The following is a 12460-nucleotide window of genomic DNA, read 5'->3' on the forward strand; positions in this document are numbered from 1 at the left end:
ACAGAGTGCGTCCAATGGGCAAGAAAGTCTAGAAGTCAAGTTGAGTAGAGAAATGGGAGCCACACTGGAATTGAGGAAAGGGATAATGATAGAACAAAAGGACTTTACCTGCGATGAAGCGACTAATGTAAATGTGAAGGGTCACTATCAGGAAACCATGTTTGGGGATTTTATTTTTAGGACTTGGATTATTTTTTATGATAGGATGAAATGCACCAAGTGGAAAATAAGTGGACAATGTGTTTGAAGCAAAAGAGGCTTGAGGCTCTTCTAGGGATTTCAGTGCTTCATCTCTTGCCATAATCAAGGTAAAAGGCTGAGGCTTCCCACCACCTCCACAAATAAAAATCTCAGATTCTACACTGAACAAAGCTCTGGGTCCTCCACCTGCCCCCCAGGCTGCCTTTAGGTAACTTTTTTCTCCCTTCAAGGCTGTAATGGATATTAATTTAAAGCTAGTTTCTTCTTGTAAGTTGTTGGGCATGAGAAGCTATTGAGAAATTGGTTGTCAGATTAACATGGCCGTTGACTCTTTCTGAGGTCTGTAAACCCCAGATTCTGCAAAAATGTGAGCCAGGAGGAGCCAAAAATCTAAATGATGCTGTGTGTTAAGAATCCACATGGGGATATTGTTTTGCTCATCACTTATCAGTATGTTCCTTTAAATTTCTTATTGGATTTTCCCCCTCACTCAACAGTGTTTAACTCATCATCCATGTCATATCTGGGTTCAATCATGAGCCCACAGACCCTTGTCTTCAAAGATGGCATCCCTTGAGCTGTGTCCTAAGCATTCTTCTGTAAGGAGGAAGGACTTTTCCTCATCCATCCACTCTCCCTGGCCCACTCTGTGACCTCAGCTGACACGTGGGTATGGCTGGCCAGTGCATTGGGGGGCCAGAGAGCTTAGGTAACCTACTCAGGACTCTCATAAAACTACTCATAACTTCTGTGACTTCACTCACATCAGCACATCCTAACCACCAAGGCCACTGACATAATTAAATATTAGCTCTCTATTCAAATATGTCCCTTGATCCAGGTATTGGGAGAAAATAAACAACAACCTGGGCTGAGAGAGAAAAGGCTGTAGGCAGGGGAAGTGGATAAAGCAGTGGAAAATCTGTTCTTCCCTGTCTGTACCCTACTTCTTCCCATATTAATATTTCTCCCAGTCCCAGAGTTACCCCTTAATTGGGAGAAGGCACCACTAGCTCCTAGAAGCTGAGTTCTAACCTGGCTTCTTCCATTTAGAAACAAAGTGAAGCAAGTCATTTCTCCAACTAAGGATAACAACAGGGAAATTCTCTGGCTGTCCAGTGGTTAGAACTCCATGCTTTCACTGCCAGGGGCCTAGGTTCAGGCCCTGGTAGAGGAAATAAGATCCTGCAAACCGCACAGTTCAGCCAAAAAATAAAAAAGGATAAAAACAGTGTTGAGAATTGCTATATTTTATTTTTTAAAAAAGTGTTCATGATTAATTATGAATGTTTCTAGTTCTATCACTATTTTTGCATCATAATATTAATAAATTAATTTTTATTTCAAATAACTATCTGCAGAGAATAATGGTGCTATAATGTTCAGCTGAATTTTTTAAGTTCTAATAAAAATGGTTGCATCAAAAAATATCTAAGTCCTTCTCCACCAGGTTTACTTTTTTTTTAATACAGCACGTTCTTATTACTTATCTATTTTATACATATTAGTGTATATATGTCAATCCTAATCTCCCAATTCATTCCACCACCAACACCATCACACCCCCTGCTTTCCCCCGTTGGTGTCCATACATTTGTTCTCTACATCTGTGTATCTATTCTTGCCTTCGGAACTGGTTCATTTGTACTATTTTTCTAGATTCCACATACATGCATTATTATATGATATTTATTTTTCTCTTTCTGACTTACTTCACTCTGTATGACAGTCTCTAGATCCATCCACATCTCTACAAATGACCCAATTTTGTTCCTTTTTATGGCTAAGTAATATTCCACTGTATATATGTACCACATCATCTTTATCCATTAGTCTGTCAATGGGCATTGAGGTTCCTTCCAAGTACTGGCTATTGTAAATAGCGCTGCAATGAACATTGGGGTGCATGTGTCTTTTTGAATTATGGTTTTCACTGGGTATATGTCCAGTGGGGGATTACTGGGTCATAAGTAATTCTATTTTCAGTTTTTTAAGGAACCTCCATACTGTTCTCCATAGTGGCTGTATCGATTTACATTCCCACCAGCAGTGCAACAGGGTTCCCTTTTCTCCACACCCTCTCCAGCGTTTGTGTTTGTAGATTTTCTGATGCTGCCTATTCTAACCAGTGTGAGGTGGTACCTCATTGTAGTTTTGATTTGCATTTCTCTAATAATTGGTGAAGTTGAGCAGCTTTTCATGTGCCTCTTGGCCATCTGTATGTCTTCTTTGGAGAAATGTCTATTTAGGTCTTCTGCCCATTTTTTGATTGGCTTGTTTGTTTTTCTAATATTGAGCTGCATGAGCTGTTATATATTTTGGAGATTAATCCTTTGTCCATTGATTCGTTTGCAAATATTTTCTCCCATTCTGAAGGTTGTCTTTTCATCTTGTTTATAGTTTCCTTTACTGTGCAAAAACTTTTAAGATTCATTACGTCCGATTTGTTTATTATTCTTTTTCTTTCCATTACTCTGGGAGGTGGGTCAAAAAAGATCTTGCTGTAATTTATGTCAAAGAGTGTTCTGCCTAGGTTTTCCTCTAAGAGTTTTATAGTGTCCGGTCTTATATTTAAGTCTTTAATCCATTTTGAGTTCATTTTTGTGTATGGTGTTAGGGAGTGCTCTAATTTCATTCTTTTAAATGTAGATGTCCAGTTTTCTCAGCAACACTTATTGAAGAGACTGTCTTTTCTCATTGTATATCCTTGCCTCCTTTGTCATAGATTAGTTGACCATAGGTGCATGGGTTTATCTCTGCACTTTCTATCCTGTTCCATTTATCTATATTTCTGTTTTTGTGCCAGTACCATATTGTCTTGATTACTGTAGCTTTGTAGTATAGTCTGAAATCAGGGATTCTGACTCCTCCAGCTTCGTTTTTTCCCCTCAAGATTGCTTTAGCTATTCAGGGTCTTTTGTATCTCCATACAAATTTTAAGATTTTTTGTTCTAGTTCTGTATAAAATGGCACTAGTAATTCGATAGACATTGCATTGAATCTGTAGATTGCTTTGGGTAGTACAGTCATTTTCACAATATTGATTCTTCCAATCCAAGAACATGGTATATCTCTTCATCTGTTTGTGTTATCTTGGTTTACTTCATCAATGTCTTATAGTTTTCTGAGTACAGGTCTTTTACCTCCTTAAGTAGGTTTATTCCTAGGTATTTTATTCTTTTTGTTGAAATGGTGAATGGGATTGTTTCTTTAATTTCTCTTTCTGATCTTTCGTTGTTAGTGTATAGGAATTCAAGAGACTTCTATGCATTACTCTTGTATCCTGCAACTTTACAAAATTCATTGATTAACTCTAGTAGTTCTCTGATGACATCTTTAAGATTATATATAGTATCATGTCATCTGCAAACAGTGACAGTTTTACTTCTACTTTTCCAATCTGTATTTGTTTTATGTCTTTTTCTTCTCTGGTTGCCATGGTTAGGACTTCCAAAATTATGTTGAATAATAGTGGCGAGAGCGGATATCCTTGTCTTGTTCCTGATCTTAGAGGAAATGCCTTCAGTTTTTCACCATTGAGAATTATGTTTGCTATGGGTTTGTCATGTATGGCCTTTATTACATTGTAGTAGGTTCCCTCTATTCCCACTTTCTGGAGAGTTTTTATCATAAATCAGTGTTGAACTTTGTCAAAAGCTTTTTCTGCATCTATTGAGATGATCATATGGTTTTTATTCTTCAATTTGTTAATATGGTGTATCACATTGATTGATTTGCATATATTGAAAAATCCTTGCATCCCTGGGATAAATCTCACTTGAACATGATGTATGATCCTTTTAATGTGTTGTTGGATTCTGTTTGTTAGTATTTTGTTCAGGATTTTTACATCTATATTCATCAGTGATATTGGTCTGTAATTTCTTATTTTTGTAGTATCTTTTTCTGGCTTTGGTATCAGGGTGATGGTGGCCTCATAGAATGAGTTTGGGAGTGTTCCTTCCTCTGCAATTTTTTGGAAGAGTTTGACAAGGCTGGGTGTTAGCTCTTCTCTAAGTGTTTGATAGAATTCACCTGTGAAGCCATATGGTCCTGGACTTTTGTTGTTGGAAGATGTTTCATCACACTTTCAATTTCATTACTTGTGATTGGTCTGTTTATATTTTCTATTTCTTCCTGGTTCAGTCTTGGAAGGTTATACCTTTCTAAGAATTTGTCCATTTCTTCCAGGGTCCATTTTATTGGCGTAAAGTTGCTTGTAGTAGTCTCTTACATTGCTTTGTATTTCTGTGGTGTCTGTTGTAACATCTCCTTTTTCATTTCTAATTTTATTGATTTGAGTCCTCTCCCTCTTTTTCTTAATGACTCTAGCTAAAGGTTTGTCTTCTCAAATAATGAGCTTTTAGGCTTATTGATCTTTGCTATTGTTTTCTTTGTTTCTATTTCATTTATTTCTGCTCTGATCTTTATGATTTATTTCCTTCTACTCACTTTGGGTTTTGTTCTTCTTTCTCTAGTTCCTTTAGGTGTAAGGTTAGATTGTTTATTTGATATTTTTCTTGCTTCTTCAGGTAGGATTTTATTGCTATAAACTTCCCTCTTACAACTGCTTTTGCTGCATCCCATAGATTTTGTGTCATTGAGTTTTTGTTGTCATTTGTCTTTAGGTATTTTTTGATTTTCTCTTTGATTTCTTCAGTGATCTCTTGGTTATTTAGCTGCTTATTGTTTAGCCTCTGTGTGTTTGTGGTTTTTACGTTATTTTCCCTGTAAATTGTTTCTAATCTCATATAATTGTAGTTGGAAAAGACGCTTCATATGATTACAATTTTCTGAAATTTACCAAGGCTTGTTTTGTGACCCAGGATGTGATCTATCCTGGAGAATATTCCGTGTGCACTTGAGAAGAAATTGTAATCTGCTGGTTTTGGATGGAATGTCCTATGAATATCAGTTATGTCTATCTAGTCTTTTGTGTCATTTAAAGCTTGTGTTTCCTTATTAATTTTCTGTCTGGATGATATGTCCATTTGTGTAAGTGAGGTGTTAAAGTCCTCCACTATTTTTGTGTTACTGTTGATGTCCTGTTTTATAGCTGTTAACATTTGCCTTATGTATTGAGGTGCTCCTATGTTGGGTGCATATATACTTATAATTGTTATATCTTCTTCTTGGATTGATCCCTTGATCATTATGTAGTGTCCTTCCTTGTCTCTTGTAACAGTCTTTATTTTAAAGTCTATTTTATCTCATATGAGTATTGATACTCCAGCTTTCTTTTAATTTCCATTTGCATGGAATATTTTTTTTCATCCCCTCACTTTCAGTCTGTATGTGTCCCCAGGTCTGAAGTGGGTCTCTTGTAGACAGCATATATATGGGTCTTGTTTTTATATCCATTCAACAAGCTTGCGTCTTTCGTTTGGAGCATTTAACCCATTCACATTTAAGGTAATTATCGATATGTTTGTTCCTATTACCATTTTCTTAATTATTTTGGTCTTGCTTTTGTAGGCCCTTTTCTTCTCTTGTGTTTCCCACTAGAGAATTCCTTTAGCATTTGTTGTAGAGCTGGTTTGGTGGTGCTGAATTCTCTTAGCTTTTGTTTGTCTGTAAAGCTTTTGATTTCTCTGTCAAATCTGAATGAGATCCCTGCTGGGTAGAGTAATCTTGGTTGTAGGTTCTTCCCTTTCATCACTTTAAATATATCATGACACTCCCTTCTGGCTTGTAGAGTTTCTGCTGAGAAATCGGCTGTTAACCTTATAGGAGTTCTCTTGTACGTTATTTGTCATTTTTCCCTTGTTGCTTTTAATAGTTTTTCTTTGTCTTTAATTTTTGTCAGTTTTATTACTATGTGTCTCAGCTTGTTTCTCCTTGGGTTTATACTGCCTGGGACTCTCTGGGCTTCCTGTACTTGGGTGGCTATTTCCTTTCCCACGTTAGGAAAGTTTTCAACTATAATCTCTTCAAATATTTTCTTGGGTCCTTTCTCTCTCTCTTCTCCTTCTGGGACCCCAAAATGCTAATGTTGGTGCATTTAATGTTGACCCAGAGGTCTCTCAGGCTGCCTTCATTTCTTTTCATTCTTTTTTCTTTATTCTGTTCTGCAGCAGTGAATTCCACCATTCTGTCTTCCAGGTCACTTGTCTGTTCTTCTGCCTCAGTTATTCTGCTACTGATTGCTTCTAGTGTATTTTTCGTTTCAGTTATTGTATTGTTCATCTCTGTTTGTTTGTTCTTTAATTCTTCTAGGTGTTTGATCTTTCATTCTTCTAGGTCTTTCTTAACCATTTCTTGCATCTTCTCGATCTTTGCCTCCGTTCTTTTTTCTGAGGTCCTGGATCATCTTCACTATCATTATTCTGAATTCTTTTTCTGGAAGGTTGCCTATCTCCACTTCATTTAGTTGTTTTTCTAGGGTTTTATCTTGTTCCTTCATCTGGTACATAGTCCTCTGCCTTTTCATTTTGTCTATCTCTCTGTGAACATGGTTTTCATTCCACAGGCTGCAGGATTGTAGTTCTTCTTGCTTCTGCTGTCTTCCCTCTAGTGGATGAGGCTATCTAAGAGGTTTGTTGAAGCTTCCTGATGGGAGGGACTGGTGGTGGGTACAGCTGAGTGTTGGTCTTTTGGACAGAGCTCAGTAAAACTTTAATCCACTTACTGATGTATTTCCTCCCTGTTGGTTGTTTGGCCTGAGGCAACCTAGCTCTGGAGCTTACAGGCCCTTTGTTGAGGCTAATGGCGGGCTCCAGGAGGGCTCATGCCAAGGAGTACTTCTCAGAACTTCTGCTGCCTGTGTCCTTGTGAGCCACAGCTGCCCACCATCTCTGCAGGAGACCCTTCAACACTAACAGGTAGGTCTGGTTCAGTCTCCTATGGGGTCCCTGCTCCCTCCCCTTGGGTCCTGATGAGCACACTACTTTGTGTGTGCCATCCAAGAATGGAGTCTCTGTTTTCCCCAGTCCTGTCGAAGTCCTGCAATCAAATCCTGCTAGCCTTCAAAGTCTGATTCCTGGGAATTCCTCCTCCCATTGCCAGATCCCAAGGTTGGGAAGCCTGACGTGGGACTCAGAACCTTCACTCCAGTGGGTGGATCTCTGTGGTATAATTGTTCTCCAGTTTGTGAGTCACCCACCCAGCAGTTATGGGATTAGGTTTTATTGTGGTTGCTCCCCTCCTACCATCTCATTGTGGTTCTCCTTTTTCTTTGGATGTGGAGGGTTTTTTGGTCAGTTCCAGTGTCTTCCTGTTGATTTTTCAGCAGTTAGTCATGATTCCAGTCCTCTCACAGAGGGAGTGAGTGCCCGTCCTTCTATTCCACCATCTTGAACCAATATCCGGGTGCATATTTTTATAGACCGGGTTTAATTTTTGTTTTGAATAAAACATGGAATCAAGTTTATTCTTTAAGAATAGAATGCAATATCAGAGCTCCATGGGAATTCTCCTCCATGTCTGTCATAATAACCCCACACAACTGCATTTCCTTAGGCAATGTTATTATAGGATTACTAAGGCTCTGTTATAAATCTGTGGCCAGTTGAATCATAATAGCTCAATTTACCAACTCAAGAAGTTGAGGGTGCAGTGTAGTCCAACTTTAAGCCAATTGACCAGACATGTAGTTGAATAATGTCCTCTCAATGTCCCTCTGCCTTTGGTCCCCACCCCAGCCTTGGCAGGTGCCGACAGTAGAGAAAGAAGAGGCAAGGGGAATGGGAGGAGGAGTGAGAGCCAAGAGACTCTGAATCCTTCTGTAAATCTTGGCAGCCAATTGGTGTGAGGCAGGGAGATGATAATAGGGAGCATTTCTGATCTTTAAATCAGGCGGAGCTGGCAACACTGTGCAACCAGCAGACATTAAGCCTCTAGTTAGGGCAACTGTGAGGAGGCTGAGCCAACTGCCACCTCCTTAGCTCCCGAAAGCAACCTTAGTTTAACATATCTACCCTGGCCTTTGCAGCTTCTTGGCTGCATTAATGCCAGCTCTCTCCAAGAGGCCCCCTAGTGAGTAACCCCGATTCATGTGCCTGGCTAGGAGAGAGCCTCAGCCCATCCTACTCAACCTCCAGTGGCTGATGTCTTTGCCAAGAGCCTGTAACCCTTGGCCAACCCACTGGCTCAGAGAGCCTCATTCGCAATGCTTGTGCTAGGCCATCCCCCTTCTCTTCCTGGCCCAATTATAAAATAAAGCTCGACTTCCTAAGTTTAGGAATATTACAGGTAAACAGGGCCATGCCAGTCCCCAGCACTCATTTTCCTCTACACTCCAATCTCTTCTTTCAACCTAGTCTATGTAGATTACAAAAACTCTCCTCCTACGCTTTTCCCTATTGTCCCTCATTGGGAAATTATTATTTTTTTTTTTATTTATTTTTTTTGCGGTATGCGGGCCTCTCACTGCTGTGGCCTCTCCCATTGCGGAGCACAGGCTCTGGACGCGCAGCCCCAGCGGCCACGGCTCACGGGCCCAGCCGCTCCGCGGCATGTGGGATCCTCCCCGACCGGGGCACGAACCCGTGTGCCCTGCATCGGCAGGCGGACTCTCAACCACTGCGCCACCAGGGAAGCCCGGGAAATTATTATTTTTAATCCTGAATAAACAAAAGCACCAGCAGGACCATTGTTAGCCAGTATGACCCTTTCATTCAAAGGCACCCCAGCACCCCTTTCATCAAGACATTTTAGCACCATCTATAGGAGATTTGTTGCAATAAATACATAAATGTCTAGGATGTTAAAGCTGCCCCTTTAGCCATGGTGCATTTTTGCAGTGCACACCCTTAGGTACTGGCTGAGGACACCAGATACCTACATGATTGGGCCTGAAACTCGCCTGAGTTTAATTTAAGAGCTGGAAAGAAGGTGATGCATGGAAAGAAGGAATCTGATAGAAGTCATAGGTAGGGATGGAGGTTTTCTCACCCTTCTGCTGTGTGCAGAAGGACAAACAACCAGATACTCAATGGGGCTGAATAATTGCACAAGTGCATTTAAGAGCTAAAAATGTAGGTGCCTCAGTGCTTCCTACCATCTCCCATCCCCATGCTCCCCTGGCCAGGTGGAGAGATGTGTGCACTTAGCGCCTGCCTGCCTCTTGGCTCCACATCTAGGGAATGCCTACCACAAAGGGTACCCAGAGTGGTGTTCTGGGCCAATGGGGGTTTTGGCCCTTGTCTGGAGCCTCTTTGTCTGACTGTTTACCAAACCAAACACTGTGGTCCCAGAACACAGTGCAGAGGGACACTCTGTACTCCATGTGCTTTTCTCTGTGGGGGGCAGGAGGACAGGAGAAGAAGACTGAGGCTGCTTTTTCTTTAATGCTCTCTCTCCCATTTAGAAAAGCCCTGCTCAGGATGCAGAATAGTCCTCTGCTTGCTTGTTCCTCTTCTGCAGAATTCCTGAGTGTGGACACTGTCCTGTTATGCTGTGGTGCAAATTATTTGTAAAGTTAAATTGCCTATAGAAACATCAATATCAAGCAGCAACCAAAATGAAATAATGTTGGGATAATTTCTGAGTCAAACAATACATATTTTAAAATACCTACAAATGGGGGCTTCCCTGGTGGCGCAGTGGTTAAGAATCCGCCTGCCAATGCAGGGGACACAGGTTCAATTCCTGGCCCGGGAAGATCCCACATGCTGCAGAGCAACTAAGCCCATGCACCACAACTACTGAGCCTACACTCTAGAGCCCACGAGTCACAACTACTGAGCCTGCATGCCACAACTACTGAAACCCACGCACCTGGAGCCCATGCTCCCCAACAAGAGAAGCCACGACAATGAGAAGTCTGCGTACACCCCACTCACCACAACTAGAGAAAGCCTGCACACAGCAACAAAGACCCAACACAGCCAAAAATAAAAACAAATAAATAAATTATAAAAAAATAAAAGTATCTCTTATAAAAAAAAACCTACAAATTCAAGACATTGTAGGAAAAATACTTAAATCACATCATTATCCATAGTTTTTTCCTCCTTTCTTCCCCATTTATTTATCTAGTTCTTACTTCCTCTCACATATATTTTTATGAACTTCCTCAAAACCTTTCTGGAAAGAGAGAGATCTGTTATCAATAAAAAGAACAATTAGTATCCTCCAGCCCAGGTGGGACTGCACACCATAAAGTATTTTTTTAAATAAGAGACAATAGCAGAGCTGTCGCAGGGTCCAGGGGGATAGTCACTTCTCCAGTGAGGAACATGGACATAATTGCTTTCATTTCCCAGGAGCATAGTGTGGACGGGCGGAGGAAGAAAGCTGGGTGTGGATGCTTATGCAAAGTGGGTGGGGAGAGAGGAGAGAAAGAACTTTCTAGGGGCAGGAACTTTATGGAGAAAGTCAGAGGAGGGAAACCTCCTCATATGTTCATTGTGATTGAGGCAGAGAGAGGGTGACAGATGAGTTCCAAGAACGAGGAGAGGGGGGCACCTCCACCATGAGGAGGCCTGGGGACAACTCGGGAAGGAAAACAATGTCGGTGCTCAAACTCTCAATAAATGATACCAGGAGAGGCTGAAAAAAAGTCATTGAATTGTGTAATTAGAGCTGTTTAAAAGCACCTAAGAACCTATGTATGCACTTGTTATTGGGTGCCCAATTTTCCCTCTAATGTCCAGCTCAGTGTTCTCTCCAAAGCCACAGCCACTGGGCAAGGGCAGACCCTGGCATCTTGGGGTCTTGCAGTGTGAGAACTTGACTCCCACCTACCCACTTCAGGGTTCTTCCACACTCATAACTACACCACTTTGGATGTCAGAGCCAAGAAGTCTTTTCCCCTGGTTCAGGCAGGGAAAAGGGACCCTTTCAGGAATCCCCAAGGACAAACCAACCCAAATTGAGAAGAGCAGACATCCGAATGGTGACACCTCCATGTGTCAGGTAGAGATTTACATACATAGTTACAAAACTTCATCACAACCTTACAAAGTAAGTCAACTTACCCAGCTTTACAATGAGAAATCTGAGGTCCAGAGACAGTAACATATCTCAGGTCACATAACTAGTAAGGGACAAAGCCAGGATTCAAACTCAGGTCTGCCAGGATTCAAACTCAGGTCTGCCTGACTTGGAATCCCACGTGCTTTGCATTACTTTAAGTAAACCGTATAGTACGGCTCTATCTTGTAATCAGCAACTTAAGGTGTGCCTTTACAAAGATCAGGGAAGAGGGCAGGGAGGGAGGGTGGGTGGGGAGGAAGTTGCTCTGCAAGAAGACTTAAGACTCAGTACACACCCTCCACCCCTGAGCAGCCCACTCAGGCCACTGAGGCAGAAGGCTGCTTGGGTACCATGTGGAGGTGGCTTTAGGATGAGTTCTAGAGATACATGTTGATGGCTGAGCTCATTGAGTTAATTAATGAATTAATGAAAGACAAACAATAGGCAGAAGTTGGAAATACTGGATGATACTAGAGTACATCCAAGTACAAACCTCAGCGTTAGACTTGGGGCAAGTTATTTAAATTCTGTGAGCCTGTTTCCTCCTCTGCAAAAAGGGGATAATGGCATTCACCTCAGAGGATTTTAGTGATGGTTAAATGACTAATGCATACAAAGCGCTTAGCCCCAAAGTGCAGAGCCCAGCACATAGAGTGAATGCCCAACCATTTGTGCAATTCCAATCATTATCATTACTACCACTATTACTATTATTGCCACGAGGGATTGTAGCCCATTTGCATAAGGAACTCATGGAAACACTAGTGTGATTCCTTTCATTCCTATACCAGGCCCTCAGACTATCCTCTTGTGATTCATTTTTCTCCTTCAGGGTAACCTGAGGAATTTATTTTCTCCTTATTTTACCAGGAAGAAAATGTTGAAGGGAGATTTGCCTGAACCTCAAAATTCTGGTCATAAACCTGGACCTGTGGTCTCCCTCCCAGGCCCCAGACACACATACCCTGAGCTGCAGGGGGACACTTGGAGGGAGGGAATCCCCCCCACCCCCCACCGCATGGAGCCCTGTGGTTTGGCTGGTGTCCAGGGGGTGGAGCCAGAGACTTGCTGGCCGCCTCCCTGATGAGGATTATCAGCTCGTCCAGGTGGGCAGGAGGCCCCGCTGACACCTGCACAGCTTTCTGTGTGTTTTATTGTTTTTTAAAATTCTGTGCTCATAGAAGTGAACCAGAGTTCCCGTGATTTCTGTCATCACAGAACAAGCCACAAAAATGAAATTTAAGAAAAATGGGGAAGAAAGGGATTTCTCACTTGAATTTTAGATTCCTCTGCTGTGGAGTGTTTGCCTCCTGACTTTTAAAGGCAGCAGAGTTTGTCCCGG

This window comes from Delphinus delphis, chromosome 13 (genome assembly GCF_949987515.2).
Source record: "Delphinus delphis chromosome 13, mDelDel1.2, whole genome shotgun sequence".
Lineage (NCBI taxonomy): Eukaryota > Metazoa > Chordata > Mammalia > Artiodactyla > Delphinidae > Delphinus > Delphinus delphis.